Source organism: Natator depressus, chromosome 2, assembly GCF_965152275.1.
Source record: "Natator depressus isolate rNatDep1 chromosome 2, rNatDep2.hap1, whole genome shotgun sequence".
In the NCBI taxonomy this organism is placed as follows: Eukaryota; Metazoa; Chordata; order Testudines; family Cheloniidae; genus Natator; species Natator depressus.
Window position 1 is genome coordinate 220022561 of NC_134235.1, and position 17276 is coordinate 220039836.

The 17276-nt window shown below is 40.8% G+C and overlaps 1 protein-coding gene across 7 annotated transcripts in view; it reads right to left on the reverse strand.

Annotated features, from left to right (window-relative positions):
- The window catches only part of CDK14 (cyclin dependent kinase 14), a 497609-nt gene that overhangs the window by 82215 nt on the left and 398118 nt on the right, over positions 1–17276 (reverse strand). The window lies entirely within an intron of this gene.

The following is a 17276-nucleotide window of genomic DNA, read 5'->3' on the forward strand; positions in this document are numbered from 1 at the left end:
GAAATATTAGTTTACCCTAAGAGGTGTTATCTCCTGCTCATCAGGAAGGACTACTGAATCCAAATGGGTCTTGTGGAACAAAGACTTTGTCGATTGCTCCCCTCAACATCCATGAAGAGGTTACGTGCAGGAGCGCTCATCCCATCAGCTTGGATTCTGACAAGGAGAACTGGGTCTCTTTATACCACGTGGACTCAGTGACAAAGATTCCTAGAAATAACAATTATCCCCAAGCTGCTTGGCTTGGTTTATTCCCAAAGGGCATAAAAGCATGCTTGTCATAGAAGCCTGAATTTAAGATTGTTCCTCATTTGTGTGTGTATGTTTATTTGCTTTAATCTTGTAAATAACTCTCTTATTTCATTCCTTAGTTAACAAATCTTTACTTAGTTTATTACAGGATTGGTTACAGGCGTTGTCCTTGGTTTGAGATCCGAGTACAATTGGCCTGGGGGAAGTGACTGGTCCTTTGGGACTGGAAGTAACCTGAATATTGATATGATTTTTGGTGCAAAGTGACCATCTATCACCTAGTCCAGCTTGCCTGGGTGGCAAGATAGACTGGAATGCCTCAGGGGACTGTCTGTGACTCTGTAGTAGGAATGCTCTAGTGTTTTAAGAGTTCATACTTGTTATTGGGTTGGTGAAATCTAATTTAGATCATACCACCAGTTTGGGGTTTCTGCCCTGCCTTTTGACAGTCTGCTCGAGAATTCATTGGTCTTGAGCCACTCCAGACTCAGATATTGTCTTTTTGTTTTGTGTATACACAGTGTTTAGCATAATGAGGCCCTTACTCTTCTCTGAAGCATCTAGGTGCTAATGTAATACAAATATTAAATAACAGCAGTTGAGGTTTTAAACATGATGAGTGAATTTAGATACAGAACTCATTCATTTTAATGCAACTTGTGTGGCTAGATCTCCATTATAAATCTCAACCTAGAACAGCAGCATTTGGAGTGAGGAAAAAGCAAAACAATAATCAGAGTGATATGACAAAAGGTCTGTTATCTTCTAATCTACCAGGTCCAGAAGTTTTTTGGGAGACTGGTAAACTTTTCCAAACTCTGGCTTTGGAAAAAAGTGTTCCACAAGAAAAAAGGCTGGATCCTGCACACACTGAATATATCCTCATCATCATTTTGTTTTATAAATTCTAGCACACTTTTTAAACTAAAGATCTGTTTTCAGACAACAAAGCCAGAACACCAATAATTTAAAATGCCTCCACTTTGCAGTTCATGAGTTGACAAATAAGGATATTAGATAAGCAGGCCAAACTATCAAAATGTTGGAAATAGATACTATTATCTGCCTGTTATGGGGCGCAGACTCACCCAGCGGCGCCTCCTGCTGGCTGTCTGGGAATTAGCTCTTTTTACCAGCTCCAGAGTACCCTCTGCTGGTGTCTCGCTGTCGCTGGCCCCCATGTCCCTCCCAGACCCTGGTGCCCTTTTACCTGGGGTGCTGCCCCTCCAGGCAATACCCCACAGATCTGGGTCTCCTCTCCCTGGGGAACCCCCCACCCTCTATCCCCACCTTGCCTCAGCCAATGGGCTACTGCCAGTCACCATCTAGCCCCCTTTCACTGGGGCCGACTGCAGTCTGTATAAGCCAGTCATCATAGGCAAGGGAGGTTTTGACCTGCTGCCTTCCCCTGCAACCCAGTACATCCAGTGGCCTTGTACAAGGCCCTGCCGCCTGGGGAGTTGCTGGCCCGGAGCTCCCCAGCTCCTCTGGCCTTTCCCCAGCCCTGCTTCACTCCAGTACCCTTTAGCACTCAGGCAGCTAGGTCCATCTCCCTCCTCAGCTAGAGGGAGACACTCTGTGCTCCTGGCCCACTGCCCTCTTATAAGGGCCAACTGGGCCCTGATTAAGCCAACCGCAGCCTGATTGGGACATGGCCCCCAGCTGAGGCTACTTCTCCCAATCAGCCCCGCTTTTCCTTCCCTGCCACAGCCCTCTCCCCAGGCTGTTTTAAGCCTTTTAAGGCAGGGGCAGAGTGACCACCCTGCTACACTGCCCATAAAACTCCAAAGCCTACAGAGTTTCATCCAAATTTAGGTTAATAGAATTTTGACATGAGGACAGTTAGTCCTTCCCCTTGTTTGTCTCAAGCTGATTTTCTGGAATATCACTCAAGAAGCAAGATGACGTATAAGAGAGTGTCCCTCTTTTTATTCTCAGGCGCTTGTAACAGTGGTTTGAGGTTCAACAGTTTATAACCGTCACACTTACAGGTGACCAGAGAGCTGAAAATCATAAGCAGGTTACAATGAATATAGGATACACCAGAGAGAACATCTCTGTTGCAGACTTCATAAAGACTCAACTTCTTCTGCCCACTCTTACCATACTCAGAGTTACAGTACAGTGTTCAGTATGCTTATGAAAGCCACAAACATCTCTTAAAGCTACTCTAACCAAAATAACACATTCATTACAAGAGGAAGCACAATGATTCCTCTCTGGGGTGGCTTTACACTTTCTCTTTAAGACTTTAGCAGACTCTAATAAATACCAGTAATTAATACAATTAAATTATGGGCTGACATATGTAAGATATGCTGCTATTGATAGTGATCCAAAACTGTGATATTCACTGCATTTTAGATCTATGACATGTGTGTGCATTATAGGGATTTTCCTCTAATGAGCCTATCTGCTTCATTCTTGCGAACAGACAGGATATTTGTCCAGAGAATTCCTGGGTATCAACAATTGACTGGAAAAAGTTGACAATCTCAGGCCATTAATCCCAGCTAGTTATTATTTGAAGAAATTTCCAGGACTTGGTTTTTATTGTTATTCTAGGGTAAATATATGCAAAATGCAAAAGGTACTTTTCAGTGTCATTTTGCTATTTCTTTTCCTTTTTCAGTTTGTGCTGCAATATGGGCATCAATGTCAGTCATTCACCATAGCCTAAGCTTTGCCAGAGGATTAATTCCAGGTTCCTTAAACAATTGTTTTATTTGGCTTTTCATGACATTTACAAGGAAGTGCTTTACAAACCAGGACACTGGTAAATGTCAGTACACATACTGCTAATTAGGGGCTGGCAGATAAAGTCTGGGAAAAATCACATTCATGTGGGCACACCTAAACTTCTAATGAACCAGTGATTACTTGGAGCTAGCAAGGCCTGACTTAGTGAACGGTATATGGCACTGGAAGCCAGGAAGTGTGTGGCCTCGGGCAATGTTGTTGTAGTCATGTTGGTCCTGGGATATTAAGAGAGACAAGGTGGATGAGGTAATATCTTTTATTGGACCAACATCTGCTGGAGAGAGAGACAAGCTTTTGAGCTTACTGGGAGCTCTGCAGAAGGAAACTTGCCTCTCTCACCAGCAGAAATTGGTCAAATAAAAAATATTACCTCACCCACCTGGCCTCAGGCAAGTCATTTAGGGCAAAGTTTTCAAATGCCTCCATATTTAGGAACCAAAATAAGAGAGTCCTGATTTTCAGTGAGAACTGTTTTCAGAGTAATAGCGTGTTAGTCTGTATTCGCAAAAAGAAAAGGAGGACTTGTGGCACCTTAGAGACTAACCAATTTATTTGAGCATAAGCTTTCGTGAGCTACAGCTCACTTCATTGGATCCGATGAAGTGAGCTGTAGCTCACGAAAGCTTATGCTCAAATAAATTGGTTAGTCTCTAAGGTGCCACAAGTCCTCCTTTTCTTTTAGTGAGAACTGTGGGTGTCTAGCACCTTTGAACATTAGGACATGTATTTCATTACCTGTATCATAGAATCATAGAAATAAAGGGCTGAAAGGGACCTTGCGAAGTTATCAAGTCCAGCCCCTTGTGCTGTGTCAGAACCAAGTATACAGGTATTGTGTCCAACCTATTCTTAAAAACCTCTGATGATGCAGATTCCACAACCGCCATTCGAAGCCTATTCCAGATCTTAACTATCCTGGTAGTTAGAAAGTTTTTCCTAATATCTAACCTAAATCTCCCTTGCTTCAGATTAAGCCAATTACTTCTTGTCCTACCTTCAGCGGACATGGAAAACAACTGATCACCATCCTCTTTATAACAGCCCTTAACATATTTGAGACTGTATCAGGTCCCCTCTCATTCTTCCTGTCTCAGAACTAAACATGCCAGGTTTTATTAATCTTTCCTCATACGTCATTAACGAAAATATTGACTAGTACAGGACCCAGGACTGATCCCTGTGGGTTCCCACTAGATATGTCCTCCCAGTTTGACAGAGAACCATGGATAAAAAATGGTTACTTATCTGTATTGTAACTGTTGTTCTTTGAGATGTGATGCAGATGTGTATTTCATGTAGGTGTGTGCACACCCAGTGTACTGAAACCAGATAGCATAGCCTACCAGTACCCATAGGGGCGAGTGCACTATAGCCCCTGTACCTCCCCTGGCTTTATAAGAGTGGCGCCACCCTGCCTCAGTTCCCTTGCACCAAACGTCATGAGCACAGACTCCAGTGTACAGAGGATGGAAGGTGAGTTGTGGAATACCCACCTGCATCACATCTCGAAGAACAACAGTTACAACACAGGTAAGTAAATGCTTTTCTTCTTTGAGTAGGTGTAGTCGTGAATTCCATGTAGTACTTGCAGGAGGTGGGGCTCAGAGCCAGTGTTCCCTCTAATTTTTCCCCACCCATGTGCGGAATAAATTTTGTTATGTGCACCAATATGGAGGTGATGTGTGACAGGCTGGTGCACATAACAAAATTCATGTGGCGGTGGTGGGGCTGAGGGGTTTGGAGTGTGGGAGGGGGCTCAGGGCTGGGGCAGAGGGTTGGGGTGTGCGGGGGAGTGAGGGCTCTGGCTGGTGATGTGGGCTCTGGGGTGGGGATGAGGATGAGGGGCTCAGGGATGGGACAGAGGGTTGAGATGTTGGGGGGGGGTGAGGGCTCAGGTTGGTGGGTGTGGGCTCTGGGGTGGGGCTGGGGATGAGGGGTTTCAGGTGCAGGCTGCTTTGAGGTTACATCAGGGAGAGAGAACTCCCCCCAGCTCTCTCTCTCTCCCCCTGCAGCAGCACCTGGGCTCGGGGGGAGAGGTGCCTCTCTTCATCATGGCAGCTCCGGGGCTGGGGCTGTGGGATAGGTGCCTCTCCCCCGGCTACAGCAGGTCCGGGCTGGGCTGGGGCAAGGGCGCCTCTCTCTCGGCTGTGGCAGGTCTGGGGCCCCGGGATAAGCACCTCTCCCCCAGCCATGGGAGGTCTGGGGCTGGGCTGGGGCTGGCTGGTGGCAGCCCTGAGCCTATGCGGCACTTAATAGGCTGCTGCATGACCATGCAGCTTAGAGGGAACTTAGCTCAGAGTCTATTTGAACAAAGACTGAAGGTTTGCCTTCCCAAAGTTTGAATCTGATCTGGATGCAGTAGTAATGGCATAGGGGTTTGTAAATGTATGTACAGAGGACCAAGCGAGAGCCCTGCAAATATCCAATATAGGAATGTCAATTAGAAATGCCATCAACATTGCCAGGCCCCTTGTGGAATGAGCTTGTACCCTTTGAGGAGGAGCAGTCAGAGCTACTTCATATGCTGTCATGTTACAGGAAGTTATCCACTGGGAGATCGTCTGTGAAGAGATCTCTTGCCCCTTAACTCAGTCTGCATATGAAACCGATGAGGTGAAGAATGGAAAGGTTTAGTCTTATCAAGATAAAAAGACAAACACAGCCCGATAAACAGCGTGAAGATGCTGCTCATTTGGGGTTGAATGTGGCTTAGTGATGAACACTGGTAGATATATAACTTGGTGATGAATATTACGGGTACTGCTAGACAAAGTTCTCCAACTTCAGCATGCTGGCCATGCAAACACTTACATGGAATACATGGCTGCGTCTACTCGAAGAACTATTCTCTGAGTATGGTCTTTCAACCAGTGGTACACCCACCTTATAGTAGTTTCATCTTGTAGTAGTTTGTAGTTGTTTGCTTATGAGAAAGTCAAGTAGAACTGTGTCAAAGGCCTTACTAAAATCAAGATATATCACATTTACTGCTTCCTCCCATCCACTAGGCCAGCTACCCTGTCAAAGAAGGAAATTTGGTTGGTTTGGCATGATTTGTTCTTGACAAATCTATGCTAGCTATTCCTTAAACATAACTCAAATGTAAAAAAAGTTTTCAACTTCTCTGGCCCTCATTTTCTATATTTGTAAAATGAGGATGATAAGAAAGAGGAAAAATGTGAAAAAAAGCGTGTGTGTGAATTCTGAATCACAAGTTTGATTTAAATATATTAGCATCCTATTTTTGTTTGCTTTCTTGAATACATTTGAACATGCAAAATTATGAGTGCATGAATGTTGGTGGAACATGGGTATCTGGCCCATAACCAAGATTTGGTTAACTAAGAAACAAATTAAGTTTCCCAAAAAAATGAAAGATACTTTGAGTGGAAGTAGTTTATAAAGCCAAGACCATCCTGTCAAGGAACAAAAATAATACTAGCTGACTTAGATGACCAGTCAAGAAGCAAATTCCAAATATCAAATAATCAACACAATACTCAGTACAAATACTATGCAAACCATCTTTAGCTCAAATATAGTCTTATCTACTAGCCAAACAATTTTGAACAAGCAAATAAATTAGTAAAAATTGGGACCTGTTCATTCAAAATTTGTGAACAGAAAAAAAAGGACTAAACTTACCGAATAAAAAGTTTGCAATGAGTAGCTTGACCTACTCTGACTATAATGGTTACTTACTCCTTATAATGTTTAGAGGGGTGTTGTGAGGATCAGCTGTTTTTACATTGCTTTGAAGTTTCCAGAAACTAAGTTATTAGTATTATTATACTCTCATGCATTCATAGATTTTAAGGCCTGAAGAGACCATTACTATCATCTAGTTTGCCTGCCTGCATAAAACATACCACTGAAGATCACCCATTAATGCCCGCATCAAGCCCATTACCTCTAACTGAGCTAGAACATACCTTTAAATCTATGTAAAAGTTCTATTTTTGTTTATGTAGGTTGGCTCAGCCGTGCAGCAATTGTTCTCCAGGAAATTTGTCTTTTGCAAAGATCATTATGGAGATTAGCTGGACATTGCAAAAGGAAATATGCATGTGAAGTCCTGAGACTTGTTTAAAGCAAGTCATTCTCCAAGTTATTAAAAATATACTGCATGTTCATATACTATGAACACATCTACTACATGAGAACTTGTTGGTGCGATTCATTTAATACATAATATTGGTACCTTTTTAAAAATACGCTCTTTTAAAGTTCCCCTAGAAATTAGTTAAATTTATCTGATATACATTTCAGATCATATTCCTTAATATGGGGTGGGGGCGGAGAGAATTGGATTTTCTGATTGAGTTCTGTATGTAGGTGCTATATTCTGTAGAAGAGTTTTTAAAAAATCAAAAGAAAAAAAACTTTTGAATTCCTAAATACACCTCTTTCTATATGGTGATAGGGTGGAATTTCATACAATATGGCTTTGTATCTAAGACATAATAGCATGTTTTGTCTCACAGCACTTGGGCCATATAGTAACTTGGCATGCAAGATATGGCAAGTCTCAATATTCATGCTTCACTTACTGTCACACTAATCACTTTGGAATGGTTACTGGTCATGGCAGCATACATAATTTCAATAGAAAATGCTGCATACAGCCAAGTACAGTGAAGCCCTTAGCATTGACCATTAAATTATATGAAAGTGCTGGTACAAGTAGTAATGGAAAGATTTTTTAAAAGAGCTAAATTGTCAATATTTACAAAAATACCTGCTCCCTTAAAAATAAAAGCTCTGACTATACCCATCTCCTTAGCATAACAAAACAAATGCCATTTAGTTTATTTCACTTTAAAGTTATGACTAGGACAAGAATTGAATAGTTGTAAATCTCACTGGATTACAAGAATTTGATTTAATTTCAGAAAAGAGGTTTACATTTCTTTCTGTTGCAAAGGCAGGTCAGTATTTGGTCAAGCAGAACATGACTAGGATCACTGAAGTTTGGTTTAAGCTTTTGAGAAAAAAACCCAAAAGATTCAGGCATGTGCAGTGAACTTCTGAACTCAGGGTGCTTTGCTTGTTAAATGAAATGAAGAGCGGGGTTTAAATTCACATTAATAATTAAGACGTGGGTATTTAAAACAAACAGAGATTAGTCCTGTCTATGCATTTTTGACAGCAAATGAGGTGAATACTTTCCCAAGGTAAACAGATTTTGTTGTGTGTTTACAATTTCCAAATCAAACTGTAATTTGACAGTAAAACTCTCACGGCATACTTCTAATTTGTTTCTCTTAAGGCACCTAACTCCCTTAATTCCCTTTGAAAATTCCAGATCTGCCTCCTTTTGAGTATGCAAGGAAATACTATAATTATTACTTAATTATTCATATTGCACTGCTGCCGAGAGGCCTCAATTGTTATCAAGGCCTCTTTGTGTGAGGTCCTGTATAAAGATATAGTAAGAGACCGTCATTGCCCCCAAACAGCTTGCAATCCAAACAGACAATGGAAAGGAGAAAAGATGTATTATCGACATTTTAAGGCTGGAGAATTGAGATAGAGAGAGATTCAGGGGGATATTTTCAAAGCATGAAAGGCAGGTAAGTGCCAATGCCCATTGAAAGTGCCTTTAAACATCTCCTCCTAGGTGACTCAGAGTCACACAGCAAATATAGGGCAGAGCTGGAATTGAACCACAAATCTCCTGAATATCTGCCCAGAGCTTTAATCATGAGACCTACACTCTACCACACTTCTCACCTAAAGCATTGGATATGCTTGCCAAAACAAGTTATAAGAAGAAAAACCACATCATTTAGTTGAGTCTAAAGTTTAAATGGAATGAATATGAATGGTAAATGTCTCATAGTGATGAAGCCTGTATTACACTATAAATCCAAAATGTTACTAAAGAGTAAACGGTTGTACTGTGATTTTTGCCACATCACCCAACTAGTGGTTTTAACTCACAGGACTCCTATACAGTAAATGACAGAGACAAAAATGCATTTCCTTCTTGTCCCAGTTTTAGGCCACTCCTCAGTGCTGATATAAAATAGTGCCAATTTTAGGTGTGATAGTTAACGTTTTCTTTGTCAAGCCATTCAGTCTTCAGTCAAAGATATGCATATTTGTATTTCTGAGAAGTACGGTGCTTTTTTTGCTACGTAAAACATTACAATATTCTGTAGCAGGTAGATCTCTTTCTGGAAGGGCTTATATTTAACAGATTTGAAGTGTACACAGTCAAAATCACATCTTCATACTCAAGAAAACTATTTAAACCTGTACCAACGGTGCAGATTAAAATATATTTAAGATGGTTATTATTCAAGCCAATTTCTTTCAAATTAATTTGCCTGTGTAGCTGAGCAGTCCAATATGGGCAAAGTTAAGCAGTTGCATAAGTCTTTGCAGGACTGGGTCCTTAGTAATGCTTTGGCTTTCTCTTCCCAGGAATAGAATTTTTTTTAACTGGGTAAAACGTGGCCAAATACATTAGAAGGGAATGGGTTTGAATGAGACCCAACGGAAACACACATTATTTCTAGAATCCTGACACAAGTTGAAGTAGTTCTGTATTTCTGAGCATGAGAGAGACTTCACTAGGAGTACGCACATGTATAAAGTTAAGCGTGTGTGCCAGTCTTTGCAGGTCAGGGCAAAGCCTAATTTGAGTAACATGCATGCTTAGGGCTCCCATTGACTTCAATGAAACCATTCCTATGATTCAGAGTATAGAGTTTTACCATGTAGATATAAAATACTGGGCCATCTTAATCCCTACTGTAACTCCACCAGAGTCAACTGAATTACATCAGGGATGAATTTAGCCCATTATCATTACTGTGATGAAATCACTATAACGAAGACCAAACTAGTACTGCTCTCCACTTTGGATGCTTTTAACTTCTGATGCAGATAAAAGCATAAAACCTAAACATTGTGACAAACATCTACAACTATTGAAGAAAAGATTTTACATTGCCTAGTCGGTCTACCCCAGCCTAGCCTGCTGCCTGTGTAAGACGACATACTCCCCTGCAATAAAGATTTGCAAGGAAAGAAAATAGTATAAATCAAAGACCAAATGAACGCCTAAAGGAGGCATACACTGTAAAAAGAATTGTTAAGGCAGTGCTACCCTCATTGTCTGTTGATTTGTTTTGTCAGATCACAAAATAAAGAGGCTCTTTACAAGGTTTCCACTATTTCCATAAAGGTGTATGAAAGAAAAGATTATTGGAAATGTACAGGTTAGTTAGCTCAGTACCTTTTAACTATACTTGAATAGTTTAGCATCAGTATCCTTGTTTATTAGAGTACTGGAAAGGTGGCTAAATCTTTATCATTAAAATAAAAGCCATGACAGACATCAATGATCATTTTTCCTGTGGTCTTTGTACATTGTTATAAGTGTAAGTATTTGATTTCTTGGTATTGCCACTAATGTAGGTGTTCAAGAAGGCCATAGCCCTATTTAGACAAGCTATGCAGGTGAGCTGATTTAGTGCATTCCAACAAGGTAATAAGTCTGACCTATTTGAACCAATTCTCACTGAACAGTCACACAGCTGCTGCTAACTGGAGAAAAAGCCAAGATGAATACTGTGTCAAGATAAAAAAACGTAAATGTGGCACATAAAGGCCACCAACAAGAGGGACATAACTACATTACTTATGAAAACATTTGTGCTAATTAGTGTATCTTGTTAAAAATTCCTACAAGAATGTTTTTAAGGCTAAAATCTACTGGCCGATATATATTTCTAATACGGGAATGTAGAATGAAGACCATAATCTTTTTTGTCCAGTAGCCTGGTTTGAGGATTTTTAAAAAACAAATATGTGGAACAGGAGACTCAGTAATGCTTTAGTCCAGAAGATTTAGCACTAGGTGCTGCTGAATGCACCAAATAGCAAGAGTATGAACCAGTCTACACACTCAAAACAACTGAGGTCAATAGGGGTTATTAAGCTCAGTTGTATAGAACCAGGTTATAAAATGCCTGTGTGGACATGGCCAGATACAATCAGGCTAAAAGGCATGCTAGGTTTCCACTGGAGCTAATTTCTCATCCTGTATGGCTCTGTCTGCACTAGGCATGAGCTATAGGTTAGCATGGTGTATTCCCTGTATAGGTGCATAACGTTCCTTGCAATGCCTACAATGAAAGATCTGCCTTGCCTCTTGCTGAATCAATGTCATTTACATTGTTTACTTTCCCGTGAGGATGGAAACATTATAGCTCCTACAACTGGCTATCTACTTAAGCCAAAGCATTTTTTAAAACTTGGCTACAACATAGTTTGGGCCACAGACCAAACTAGTGTGTTATCACCTGGGTCATCCACAGCGTTGTTTAATAATCATGATTGAGAATGAGGAACAAATGGGAGAAAGGACAATCTTCAATACATGGACCATGCATGAGGAGATCTGCATTCCCCTCCCAGCTCTGCTACAGGGCCCAATCCAGGAACACAAGCAAACACATGCTTAACTTTAAGCACATGAGTATTTCCATTGGGTTCAATAGCTTTACATATGCTTAAACTTGAGTATGTTTCTAGGTGCTTTGTTGGACTGGGGCCTTGATCTACCTCTGCATCAATTCCCGCAGCAAAAAAATGAAGATAATATGTCCACCTACGGTGCCCTGAAGGACTAATTCCTTTAAAGTTTATACAGCATTGTAAGATCTTCAGATGGACAGCACTACAGATGTGCAGGCCATTTATTATAAACTTGGCTGATTTGAGCTTTGAACACAGAGCTTAAAGAGAGCCATTCTGCATATGATTGACTTAAACTTACCTTATTTTTCTTCTTTCTAGGTCCTGACATCCACACGCATTGGCTCTTGCTCCATTTGATGCCGTAGAATAAACTATGCTGGGGCTATCACACCTTCTATAGAAATTCAACGCAAACTACTGCCATTTTATAGACATAATGCTCTTATTTTACAATATTGCACAGTTTATCTACATTAAAAGTCATCGGATGATATGCCCACTGGGATATGGGAATAAGGCTATGTGAAAGTTAAAACATCCAGTGCAATATTGTGTGCAGCATACGATTTTACCAGCATAATGCATGCTGAGGCATCACATGGAGTGAGAGCCATTGAATTTGGTGTTAGGAACTAGGAAGAAATAAAAGGAGGTAGCTTTAAATGCAAGTATAGCATACGTCAGATGACCCACTTACTCCCAGGGCTATTTAGGACATTCTGGCACATAATTGTAAAATTGCGGATTTTTAAAAAATTTCAAATCAATGGAATTATTTTGAGCGTCTTTTTCTTCTCTTGCTTAAAACTGTGACAAACTGTTTGAACAAAAGTATGCATAGGTAAGCTTTAAGGTTCATTTCATACTTCCTTGTTTGCAATTTTCATCAATTTATTTGAGTGAAAAATATTTCCTGGGAAAAGTATTTCCCAAGAAATTTTAATCATATAGTTTCCCTTACCATTTTTTCCCAGAAAGGTTTTAGCAATTACTTCTTTTCACCATCAATCAGTTATCTTCTTTCAGCATACCAGTTAGTCCAATATTAAAGATATTCATTATGGCAGACATATAATAGATTACTTGCACCATGACAGAAGATTTCAGAATATGTTGGATTTATAGTTTATTGGAAGGTCTTTCCTTGCGGTAAATGTAATTAATAAAAACAACAACTTGGTGGCTACATTTAATCAGAAGCTTTATATTCATTTGAAAACATTTAAAAGGCATGAATCTTCTAATAAAGATAATGCTTTCAAAAGGTCTTCTTCATGCATCTCAGCAAGCTGAACAATGTATCTTTGGAAAATAAATACAGCTAAAAATAATTACTAAAAAAGCCATCATTTTATGGGCTATTATTTCACCAGAAAAGGGGGAAAATAGATCTTTAATCCTGAACAAAAACTCTTCAAGGTTTATGTTCTCTATAAACCTTTCACTGGGAATTGAAAATATAAGTTAGTAATGCAATAAATGCCCTAACAAATATATCAGATTTTTCACTTAATGCTTTTTACAGGCTTAAACCAAACTGAGTGAAAGAAAATCACCTTTTACAGTCTGACTCTTACAGGAAGAATGCCTTTCTGTTATGCTTTTTAAAAGAAGGCATGGTGAATTTATATCAACTTCACTGAATCTTGGGACTTGATAAAAGGAAGAAAATAGGCCAGTGCAGTTAACATTCCATAGCATTCTTTCTTCACATATTTATTTCCTCACTGACTGGACATACGCCAGGGGTAACAAAAAAAAAAAAAAAAAAAAAAAAAGAGAGATAGAGATAGAGAATAAAAAAAACAACACAGAAGTAGCTAGGAAATAAATCTTTGGCACATCACGCAGTCAAGGCTCTGTAGGTTTCTCTCTCTTTTAGCACCCTGCATTGTTACTCTCCAAAGGATTCATAGCAGAGGCTGAAAGAGAGAGAGCCCGAGAGTACGTGAGATGGAGAACTTTGGGTTTTGAGTTTGTCACTGGGTGCAGCTGCTGGGGTTGCAAACAAAGTTCTCCCTTTTAAACGACTGTAAAGGAAAATACAGCTGTCCTTTTGGACCTACTGTCTTTTGAAATCTAAAAGCATCCATGTCCCAGTAAAGAAACATTAGTACTGTCTCATAAATTTCAGCCCTCTTGTCTCATATTTTAACATCTTTGGTTTGAAACGTCTTAATTTCACTACAGTGTAAATAAGAACTGGTTTGTTTGTTCAGTACTCCGACAAGAATTTGCTGCAAAGATTTCAGAATGCAGGGAGTGGTCTGAAAAGGATGACCTCTCTTTAGTCACTGAAGCCAAAGACCATTTATCACAGTTAACCTACCGATCTGTCCTGCAGGGACTTCACATCTGTCAAACACTTGGAGACAGCTACTTATCCCCTCCTCCTTTCCCTCCCTAAAATGTCAGACTGGTGTGATTTTTTATTATTGTATGTTTTTCAAACTAATGAAAAAAGTTTTATGGGTGTGGCAAGATGAAGCGTGCACTTTGTATTATTTATACAGCCCCTTAAATATGGATAGGGATTTGGAGAGAAAGAGAATGCCTTCACTCCAGAAAGCTTACAAAAGTAAGAAACCAAAGCTGTAAGACTTAAGCGTACACCTAACTTTGTGAGTCTGCTGAACTGAATGAGACCATGCACTTGCGTAAGTGAAGCATGCAAAGTCTTTGCTAAACTGGAGTATAAATTAAAACACAACAGTGACTTGATGAATTGCAACAATCAGTGTGGGAGAAGGAGGGCCGAGAATTACACTAGTAAGATCATGTTGATAGATCTTAAGGTATTTCAAGATATATACACACATATATATACATATAACCACACACACATGCCTCATTCTCCACTATGCCACAAAAAGCCAGTTGCAGCTCCTAGATTCTCAGCCCCTTGGCCCCATTGGAAGTTAGGGCAGCAAGGGGCTCTCTGTCACACACCCTTCTCCCACCACACCATCCCCCCACCTGTCTGACACATTTTTCTTCCCCCGTACATTGGTGAATCCTCCTGTGGCATCTTCTAATAGGTTCAAGCTCACTTTGGCTGCATAAACAGCAAAAAGCAAACTTGGCAGACTGGAGAATCCAGTCCATAATCTTTAATGATGCTGTTAGTTGGATAAGATGACTAGGGTTTTAATAGGCCTTCTGGAAGTAGTGTGAATCCCACAAGATATTTGAAGGGGGAAAGGTGAGAGCATGGTAGAGTGGATTGAGGGGAGTTTCCCAGATGTAGGCAGCATTGAGGAAGGAGGGAACAATGGTTATAGTTTGGCGCGTGGTGTGAGCAGAGATGAACATGGCTTCCCACTGAACTTGGTGGTGTTATAAAGAAGGTGCAGCATTGCACGCCACATTCAATTCTTTGCATTTCTGAAGAGTTTTCATTAGTTACATTTACCTTACTGAGATTTATTTCTCTTCTGCTTAAGCCTTTAAAATATGAGCAGTTTGGTAATGAATGACTAAAATAGCAGTTCTGTATATCTGTTATCATTTAGGACCAATTAATTATTGGGTGGTTGGTGTTTTTACTTGCATCTTATTCATGAGTCAGGGTGAAGATACCAGATGACTCAAAAAACTGTCTATGACAATCTTCAACTACTTTTGCACATCTCTAACTGTCATCATAGTATGAAAGAGGTAGGCAGATCTACATGGGAAATCAAAGCTGAGTATCTAGACGTGTCCCAGTTTTGGCTGTTTGAAAAACAAACAAAAAATTATTTATGGCGGTTCCCATTTATGGGCCAGATTTTCAAAAGAGCTGAGCCACCTCTGTTGTAGGTTTTCTGGAGAGTCTGGCTCCAAACAAACAAGAAAACGCACACCTCAGCTCCTATTTAGGTACCAAAGTAACTGGACAGATTTTCAAAAGAGCTCAGCATGTTGAGTGTGTGATGTAAACTGAGCTCCTTGTAAATCTGGCTGTCAGGGTCCCAATGAGAGCTGCTGGGTGTGGAGCACTTTTGAAAATCTAGTTTCCCAGCTGGTAGATGCTTTTCAAACCACCAAGGAAGACAGCCCCAGCTGGAAGGACAGATAAGTGGAGAATAAAGGACTGTGAATAGTATACAAATTTATGGTTTCAGAGTAACAGCCGTGTTAGTCTGTATTCGCAAAAAGAAAAGGAGTACTTGTGGCACCTTAGAGACTAACCAATTTATTTGAGCATAAGCTTTCGTGAGCTACAGCTCACTTCAATAATTTATACACAAGTCAACTCGATTCACTGAAAGCAGTATGGAAGATGTGGGTGTTCAAAAGGGGTTTTGTGGATGAGCTCACAGAAGTAGTCCCATGCACTGGAGGCCACATGGGAGAAGGAACAGAGGTGACTGTGGGAGAAGCTGAAAAACTTGAGAGCATGGGCAGAACAGAATTGGTGAGAGGCAATTCAAAACTTGACAATGGAGGCTAAGTAGGAAGGGGCAGAGTTATGCAGAACTTTGAATGTGGTGACACAACGCTTAAATGTGATGGGATAGTAAATGAGGAGCCCGTGTTGGGGCCCAGTGAGGAAAGTTACATGATCAGATCAACAGACAAGAAAGTGGAGTTCAGTGACTGCATTTTGTACGGCTGGAGGTGCAATGTGTATGCTTGGGAGGCCAGAGAGGAAAATACAGCAGTAATCAAAGTGAGATCTAATGAGGGCTTGAATGAGAGATTTGGTGTGGGGATAGAAAGAAGAGAATGGATGCTGAGAAGGAAGAAGCTGCAGGATTTAAATGGAGCCTGGATGTGTGGGACAAGAAGAGGGCATAGTTTAAAATAACCCAAGACTGGGGGCCTGAGTGATGGATAGTGATGTTAACAAAGATAGAAAAGGAAGAAAAGTGAGGAACTTCCATGGGAATCCCAAGTAAGTAAAAAAGTGGGAGTAAGGACATAGTGTAAGTGCCCATATCTGTTAGCAATTAGTTATCCACAAGATACTCAACTTGGTGCGTGTGGTGGATGTACTACTCTGTAAATGATATTTTAGTGTTCATTTCTGCTGCTACCACAGCGTTCCCATTCGTACAGCTTGCAGGGTCACTACGGCTAGGGATGATTATTAAAACAATGGCTAGAAGTGGGCCATTACAGTATGCGGCACGGGCACAGATCCCACGACCAGCAGCATGGCAGTACTGCTAACTCTGCTCTCCCAACAATCAGTTTTACCGGGAAATCACAATGCTCAGTGCTCTGCTTATTTCCCACCAACTTCTTTGTTGTTGTTTTCATACAGAAGTTTTGATCTCTCTATTTTAAACAGTTGTAAGGCTACATCATGGTACCAATAAAGGCAGGTTTATGAAAACTAACCCTGCAAACTGGGGAAAAGGCTGACCCAGTGGCACTGTCCGCACTGCCACCCATAAAGCTAGGCTGTGTGGTCCAGTGGACGGGCCACTACACTGCGAGTGAGGAGGCATGGCTTCTACAACCAGCTCTACTGCTGGCCTGCTGTGTGACGTTGAGTAGAGCCTGGCAAATTTGCAGATGTCCACTTTATATCCGAGAGCCATGTCTGTGGGTCGCAGATCTGATGCGGATACAAATTTTGTATCTGCACAGTGATACTAGTCAGCTCTGTGTTCTTGGGGAATCAGGGCGCAGTATCCAGCCTGTCTGACTCATGAAGGACAACCCCTCACCCCAGCCTCTGCTTTAACCAAAACCGATCACAGAAGAGACTTACAGCAAGCAATAAAAAGGTGGTGGGAGACAAACCTAAACCCCTCCTGACAAGGGTAACAAGCTTAAGG